The sequence below is a fragment of the Helicoverpa zea genome, chromosome 29, assembly GCF_022581195.2.
Source record: "Helicoverpa zea isolate HzStark_Cry1AcR chromosome 29, ilHelZeax1.1, whole genome shotgun sequence".
Lineage (NCBI taxonomy): Eukaryota > Metazoa > Arthropoda > Insecta > Lepidoptera > Noctuidae > Helicoverpa > Helicoverpa zea.
Window position 1 is genome coordinate 4,740,089 of NC_061480.1, and position 7,845 is coordinate 4,747,933.

A 7,845-nucleotide genomic window follows, 5' to 3' on the forward strand; every position below is an offset into this window, starting at 1 on the left:
GAGTATCAGCCGCCTGGCTTAAGTGGCGCGAGCTTACAGGAGTTACCTGGGACAGTCGAATGCCCATTAAATTAAAAGGGATTATTTATAAGTCAGTCATAAGACCAGTTCTGATTTATGGAAGCGAGACGTGGGCCGTAACAAAAAAACATGTCAGTACTGTAGAGATGTAGTACTAAAGTAGATTAGAAGTAGGTTTTATTAATTGTAATTGATACTGGCCGGACAATGATATAAATAGAAATAGAATAGTTTTTATATATTGAAGTATGTCACTTCACCCCCGGAGTCTGCGAATAAACGCAAAGTTAAAGTTATTATTGAATGTTTTAATTTAATATCCTGAAGATCCCCGGTTCCTACACACGCGCTACAATTTGGTGGAGGCGCCGACGCCAAAGCCCCAAGTATTTTTCAGGTCACGCTAAAAAGTCGCTTGGTGACATTTTGAAGTCGGGAGGAAGAAAAGGCTGGATGAAGTCTTCCTGGGCATTGTAATAAGTTCTAATGAGATATTGGAACACGCATGAAAGCAGCTAAGTGAAATTTTAATTAATTTAGTGTGTGAAAGATGTCCCAGGACATAGAGTTGTTTTCTGGCGTCAATGACGTTTCTTTTGAAGATTTCCTTTTCCAATTTCGCATCATTGCTGCAATTAATAAATGGAAGGAAAAGGATCTAGCACTGTTACTAGGTGCATATTTACAAGGCCCTGCTCTGACGTTTTTCAAATATATTTACGTAGAGGGCATTGAGTATAAGACGCTATGCGATAAACTTAGGGCAGAGTTCCCAGATAATATAAATTATGTAGAAAAATTCTACAACGCTCGACAGGAGCAAGAAGAAGAATTACTGTCATTCTATTACCGTCTGTGTGGGTTACAGACCAAAGCAGACATTGCAGACGATAACATTTTTATTAAAGTGTACTTAAAAGGGCTTATTTTTAAATATAAAGCCGCATTAGGCTCACAGCTCTTTGCATCAAAATATGAGCTGCGTGATACACTTTTTCAAATGAGAGATTTATTTGGAAAAGTACAGAGAAATGTCATGAATTTGCCAATCATTCCGCAGAGGAGTGATGATAAGAAATACCCTGAGAAATATGAAAATTCTCCATGTACACCGTTTAATGCACAAAATATTTTTAGCGTAAAGAAAGAAGCAACGCCGAGCAAAGACATGGAGATGCAGCAAAATGAGAAGGAGCTGCACGTGGAGCAGCATACGGAGCAGCCTGTGGAACTGCTGGCGATTGGATCGGAAGTAGAGTATAAGTCTGGTGAGACCGGTCCATTTATTAATGTTCTGATTGCTCAACAGGAGTTTAGGGTGTTAGTGGACACAGGAGCTTCGATCTCTTGTGTATCTGAGGAGTTTGCAACAAAGCTCGATATTCAATATATCAAAGAGAGCACGAAGAATTCTGCTACGACAGTCTCTGGTGCTAATTTAACAATTTTAGGAGAAGCATCATTGAATTTATTAATAGATTCTTGTTTTTTCAAGCAGAAGTTTTTGGTTATAAAGAATATTCAACAAAATATAATTCTTGGCCGAGATTTTCTCTCTAAAAATGATTGTTTGATAGATTTTTCTATATAATAATTATTTAATTTTGAAAAGGAGTTTTGTTTCGAAATTTATTGATATTGATACTTTAAGAAAAAAGGTGTCAGTGTCAATACTGACGGATAAGGATCACCATAGTGACACAAATAATGACAAAACGACAGATGACATTGGCGACAAATTAAATAAAAATAATTATATTTATTTTCAAAATAAACTAAAAGTAAATAATATTCGAAGAAAAGTTTTGCGAAAGCGACGTAAACGTATGGTTTTGAAGTCTAGTCAGACTTCTACATCATCAAAGGTGATAAACAATAAGAAGTTTGTAGATTCTTGTTATTGTTATCGGAAAAATGTTAAGAAAAACAATGAATATCATCATTTTTATCCTTCTGAGGAGAGGATAGACACGCAGTACAAAAAACAGATACAACTGCGTAATATTGACGATAATTTAGTATTTTTAAATAGGCAAAATGTAGATAAATATAAAGATAGGAAACATTTTCGTTAATTTTATATGACGTTTTTATAATACGTATTTTATAATTACATGTTACCTGGAACGAGTGGTACGAGCATTGCCGGTGAAGGGATAAGATGGTGAGCTACTTCATCTTCGTGAGAAGATGATGTCCACGGCAGAGCTACTTCATCTTCAATATGAAGGAAGATGAAGATAACCAATGTGGTCAAGCCTGTGTTATTTTTATAAGTTTTTTTTACATTGCTCTGTAAATCTGATCCCAAAATAATTATCTGATTTGGTTTTGAAAAAAAAATATTTGGATGGTGAATTGAGGTTGAGATCAACTTCGCAATAAGGGGCATAGCCTTGCGAAGAGTGTTTGCTTGACACAATGGTTTCTGCCGAAGATTTATGATCCCTATATTTGATTTATTTATTATTTAATATTCCAAAATTGTAAAAAAATAATTATTGGGTAAGATGTTTAATTATATCACGTTAGGTGAGAAACTTTGATAACGGTGACTTATCCCTTCATCTGACACGTTAGCGTCCGGCGAAGTTGTAAGTTGTCAATACAAAGTTTTTCTTCGCTTGAAAGGTAATCCCTTCAGGACGGGTGTTCACTTTGAATATCCTTTGCTGTTAAGGCTGATTTACATTGAGTCAGTAACTGACGTCAGTGTAGGCGCCGAAAACTGACGCGTGCTATTTACACGAAGTCAGTGTAGTGTCAGTGTTTCGTCAGTAGTACTGTACTGACTTCAAATCAATTTACACGATGGCAGTGCCGGGTCAGCACTGACTTGTCAGTGGACTGACGTCAGTTACTGACTCAATGTAAATCAGCCATTAGCAACACGCCACGCAACTTTTTCGCACGGTTTTTGTTGCGTGCGAGTTAATGCTAACGTGCGTTATTGTGGTGCAACATGGCACAATTAAATCATTGACTACGCATGTTATCGTTAACTATCCCATTGTAAGGAACGTGTTATTGTTAATTCCGTGCGTAGGTAAAGTTCTGATAGGTTTAGGCAGGTAACATTTATATGATTGTCCGCCTAAAGCTGCGCTTTTGAGATAAAGTTCAACTTTATCCTAAGGGCGTAGCTGATGTAGAGATGTAGTACTAAAGTAGATTAGAAGTAGGTTTTATTAATTGTAATTGATACTGGCCGGACAATGATATAAATAGAAATAGAATAGTTTTTATATATTGAAGTATGTCACTTCACCCCCGGAGTCTGCGAATAAACGCAAAGTTAAAGTTATTATTGAATGTTTTAATTTAATATCCTGAAGATCCCCGGTTCCTAGCGCACCACGCGCTACAGTACCATCCAAGTTGCCGAGATGAAGATGTTGCGGTGGATGTGCGGAGTAACGAGGCTCGATAAGATCCGCAACGAGTACGTACGCGGTAGCCTTGGAGTACGCGATGTCGCCGACAAAATACAGGAAAAACGGCTGCGATGGTACGGACATGTAAAAAGGAGACCACCTGAATACATCGGCAATGCGACACTCAATCTCGATATACCCGGTCAAAGGCGCAGAGGCAGGCCAAAACTGCAGTGGTTGAGTGTCGTAAAGAATGATATGATAAGCTGCGAACTCGAAGAGGAAGATGTCCAGGATAGAGCGAAGTGGAAGAAGAAGATACGGAAAGCTGACCCCGTCACAAGACGGGAGTCGCTAAGACGAAGAAGAAGAAGAAGAAGATCTTTTTTGCTTAATCATCATCATCTCCAGAGCCGTGTCCCAACTATGTTGGGGTCGGCTTCCAGTCTAACCGGATGCAGCTGAGTACCAGTGTTGTTTCCTCTTTATGCTATTAGTATCTATCTATAGAAGTCACCCGTGCATCGGAAAGCACGTTAATGTTGGTCCTGCGCCGGATCTCTCTCCGGTCGCGTCGGATTGCCGTCCCATCGCGCTATGAGAGGGAAAGAATAGTGAGTGCACCTGTGTCTGTGCAAATGCTTGTGCACTATATTATGTTCTGCGCAGTTGGCTAAGCTCCTTACATGAGAACAGCCGCCGTAGCCGATAATCGGCTAGGAGGACATCATCAGTATAGAAGTAAACATATTCAACTGTAGGAAGTCAGGGGTCGTTGCTAGTAAGTTTCCTAACACCGCATCGATTTATCTCAACTCTGTAAGTTCCCGTAAGGTAAGATTACATGCATTTTTAATTTACCATTTGTTACTTGATTATTCAAGTGGGTCCCGAGTGTAAAATTGGATATAAATGTGTGAAATCTGAAGGAAAAAGTATTTTGTACGAAAGCGGGTGAGACATAGCTGTGTGTGAATGTACAGGCATTGTGTTTGTATGCGTAAGTTGGGGACGCTCAGTAGTGATCAAGTCGCCTACCGATCATTTGCCTAGCCTTTTTCCTAAATATGTTGGGGTCGGCTTCCAGGCTAACCAGCGCATTTTGTATCTTCTTTTTAATCCCAAAACTCCTTCCTATCTGCGAGAACGCTTTTCATTTGTTCGCTCGCCTGATGCGCTCTGTAGAACGCATCTCAAATCTCTCCTTAAAATCCCCTCCCATTCCACTGACTTTTATTCCTTCTCCTTCACAGTAAACGCAGTACTGTTGTGGAATTCGCTGCCGCCTGAATTAAGGAGCTGTCAAACTGTTGCAACTTTTAAACAGAAACTCAAAAGTTACTATTTGTCCTCCTCTTCTTCATAGAGTCATTTTATAAAATATGTATGGATTATCTTTTGCTTTATGTATATATGTGTGTAATTTATATATCTTTACTATGTCCTTTTACACAGTCTATCTACTTCTCTTTATTCTAACTCTCCTACTACGGGTCTGCTGGAAGAGATTTCGATTTAGAAATAAGCAGTACCTTTGCACTATTTCTATGCTATGTCTATTTCTTTTATATGTTCACTGTGTACATAAATTGATAAATAAATAAATAACCAGATGCAGCTGAGTACCAGTGTGCCACAGAAGGTAGTCAGTCCTTGGTAAAACTATTTGTCAAACTTTCTCGTTTCTGGCTTCTGACTACCCATAACGACTGCCAAAGATGTCTAAATGAGAGCTGGTACAGAATAGACATCAAAGTAAGTAGTGCCTTTGAGACGCGGGTCAAACCGCGGGCGGAAGCTACTTACATTCTATGCGCTTAAGACAGGCGATCCCGAGAGGATACGCTTATCTATACTTCTATATCAAAACTATATAAGGACCTATAATAATTAATAATTTAATTCTATAGTAATAATATATTTTTAATTGTTTGTTTTTAACCAAAACGCCTCAAAAAAAACTGAACCAATTCGATTTTTTTTTACTGTTGGTTGGGAAGCTACACTTTTCCCGATAGGCTATATTTTCTCCCGGTTCAGGCAGTAGGTAGTTAGGGTAGTCGCTCCTTGAAAAACACTGATACTGACTAGACTGGAAGCCGACCTCAACATAGTTGGGAAAAGGCTCGGAGGATGACGATGACAGGCAGTAGTTCCCACGAGACGCGGGTCATACCAACGGCGGAAGCTAGTTATAGTTTATAATATTTTATGAGCTTAAGACATGAGCGACCCCGGGGGAAAAATCTAATTTGTTATAAGACTATCATTACTTGATCGACTGACCCGCACACAGCAAACTTTTAGTCGGCCGATAGTTTGTTTGGGCTCATTAATCAGTATGAAGATGAATGGTAGTAAGCATTGCAAAGATCAGGTATTTAGCCGGCATCAGACTGACTGAGAACTTTGATTGGAATCACAATTTTCTTTAAAAAATGTTTGCCAAGCATCGGGTCAGACAGGTGGGCGAACGTAGTCACCCAGTGGATACCACAAGACAGCTACCGCCGACGAGGAAGGCCCAGGAAAACATGAAGACCTGGATTTCTACAACCCCGATTGGTGGGAACAATCGAAGGATCGAGAGGTGTGAAGACATGTGAGGTAATGGGGAGGCTTTTGCCCACCAGTGAGGGCAGTCAGGGCTCTTCTTCTTCCTCCTGCCCTGTTCCCAATTTTATTTGGGGACGGCGCAATATGTCATCCTCTTCAATTTTCCCCTGTCACTCGTCATACTGACACTCACTCCCTTCCTATTCATGTTATCCTTCAGGCAATCCATCCATCTTTTCTTAGGTTAGAGACAGTTAAGGCTAAGAAAGAAAGAAAAAAACATAGGGCCAACTGTTTAGTCTGCAGTGTGTTACTCTAAGTGATTGTTCAGAAAGCATACTACTATTTCCCACGGGTTTGACCATGAATAGGTATAGGTAATAAATTAATTATAATTTTACTAGCCAGATGCACTTTCTCAGCGGAATTGCGACTGTTTTGTCTTTGTTTCAATTGTCTTTTTAACTGAGTTTTTAAAAAAGAGGTTGTCAATTCGGATGTTTATAGGTAACTACGTTTTTTTGTTATTTATTATTGTCATAGCTTCTGTCAGCAAGTTCACAGGTTCCTTGAGGTAACTACTTCACGCACCCGGGTAAAAGTACCTACAAATACTTCTTGCTTTACTTTAACGGCCAGTTTCTTCATCAAAAGTTAAAGTTAAAGTAATGTCTAAAGTAAAAGTAACGGCCAGTTTCTTCATCAAAAGTTAAAGTTAAAGTAATGTCTAAAGTAAAAGTAACGGTCAAATTCGTTTTTTCAAGGCTAAAGTGACAGAAAAACTAATAGAAAAATTTAATTTAACCGTTACTTTTACTTTAGACATTACTTTAACTTTAACTTTTGATGAAGAAACTGGCCGTTATACATATTTTATTAATTTTTAATTATGAATAAGATAGGTACCCGCTATAGGAATAGACTGGAGCCACTAGCCAGTAACGTCAATTTGTTAATGAAAGTAAAAAAATGCAAGGTAAGATGCAATCATTTTATCGTGGGAAAATTATATTTCATTATTTGTTGTTTTTTTTTTTTTTTTTTTAACATTTCCAATTATTCAAAGAATTACATACCGACCAGTTTTATTTATTTATTGACCTAGCAGAATAAAACATAGTTCTTATATTTTTATTTTTGTTATCATAGTCCTTTATTTTCTTCCACGCAAAGGAAGAAAAAGCTTTGTCTATGATCTAGTCAGTCTAAAAGCTCCATGGTTTTCACAATTATTAGCAAGCGAGTAACAACGTTATTTATGATAGCATTAACCTTTTAACGCTATTATTTAGTTTTCTAACTAAAGAATATTACAAGCATAATGTCAATTTAGAAAAAGGTTTAACAAAAACAACAAAAAACATAAATAAAACAATTTATTGGAAAAAAACGAACGCAACAGATACAGGTGTAAAAGAAAAAAAAATGCAAAAAAAAAAACAAAATCAAACACAGAGTTACCAACCTTAAAAATAAATAGAAAAAAAATAAATAAGCAAAATCGATTATTGAGTATAAAAATATTAATTTTAATACAATATCAATACTTACTTTTTGATCACGCAACCACATAAGCAGGACACTATAATTTAGGAAAAAAAAAACACTAGTAAATCTACAAAATGAAATTATTTCAGAGAAAATTGTCATAGAACGAGTCCCTTAGTCCCTAAATGCTCGCGTCCAATTTCCAAACTACAAATTAACAAATATACGAATGAATAATGACCATTCACATGTTTCTCGCTACAATTTTATTCATGATTATAACAGTAAGGCGTATGTTTTTTTTACCGCGGTATTTTCTGTGCGTTTTTTACGGTAAAAATAGATTCGTAACCGGGTTCACGCGCGTTTGCATCGGCCCGGGATCGGGCGGTTACTGGTTGGGTTG

The 7,845-nt window shown here is 37.6% G+C and overlaps 1 protein-coding gene across 1 annotated transcript in view; it reads right to left on the minus strand.

Moving 5' to 3' along the window:
• LOC124643999 (Kv channel-interacting protein 1) overlaps window positions 1-7,838 on the minus strand; it is a 75,599-nt gene extending 67,761 nt beyond the window's left edge. Inside the window, exon 1 of the mRNA XM_047183155.1 lies at window positions 7,503-7,838. The gene's annotated coding sequence lies outside the window, so the exon portion shown is untranslated. The remainder of the gene's footprint in view (window positions 1-7,502) is intronic.
• Window positions 7,839-7,845: the final 7 nt, after the last annotated feature.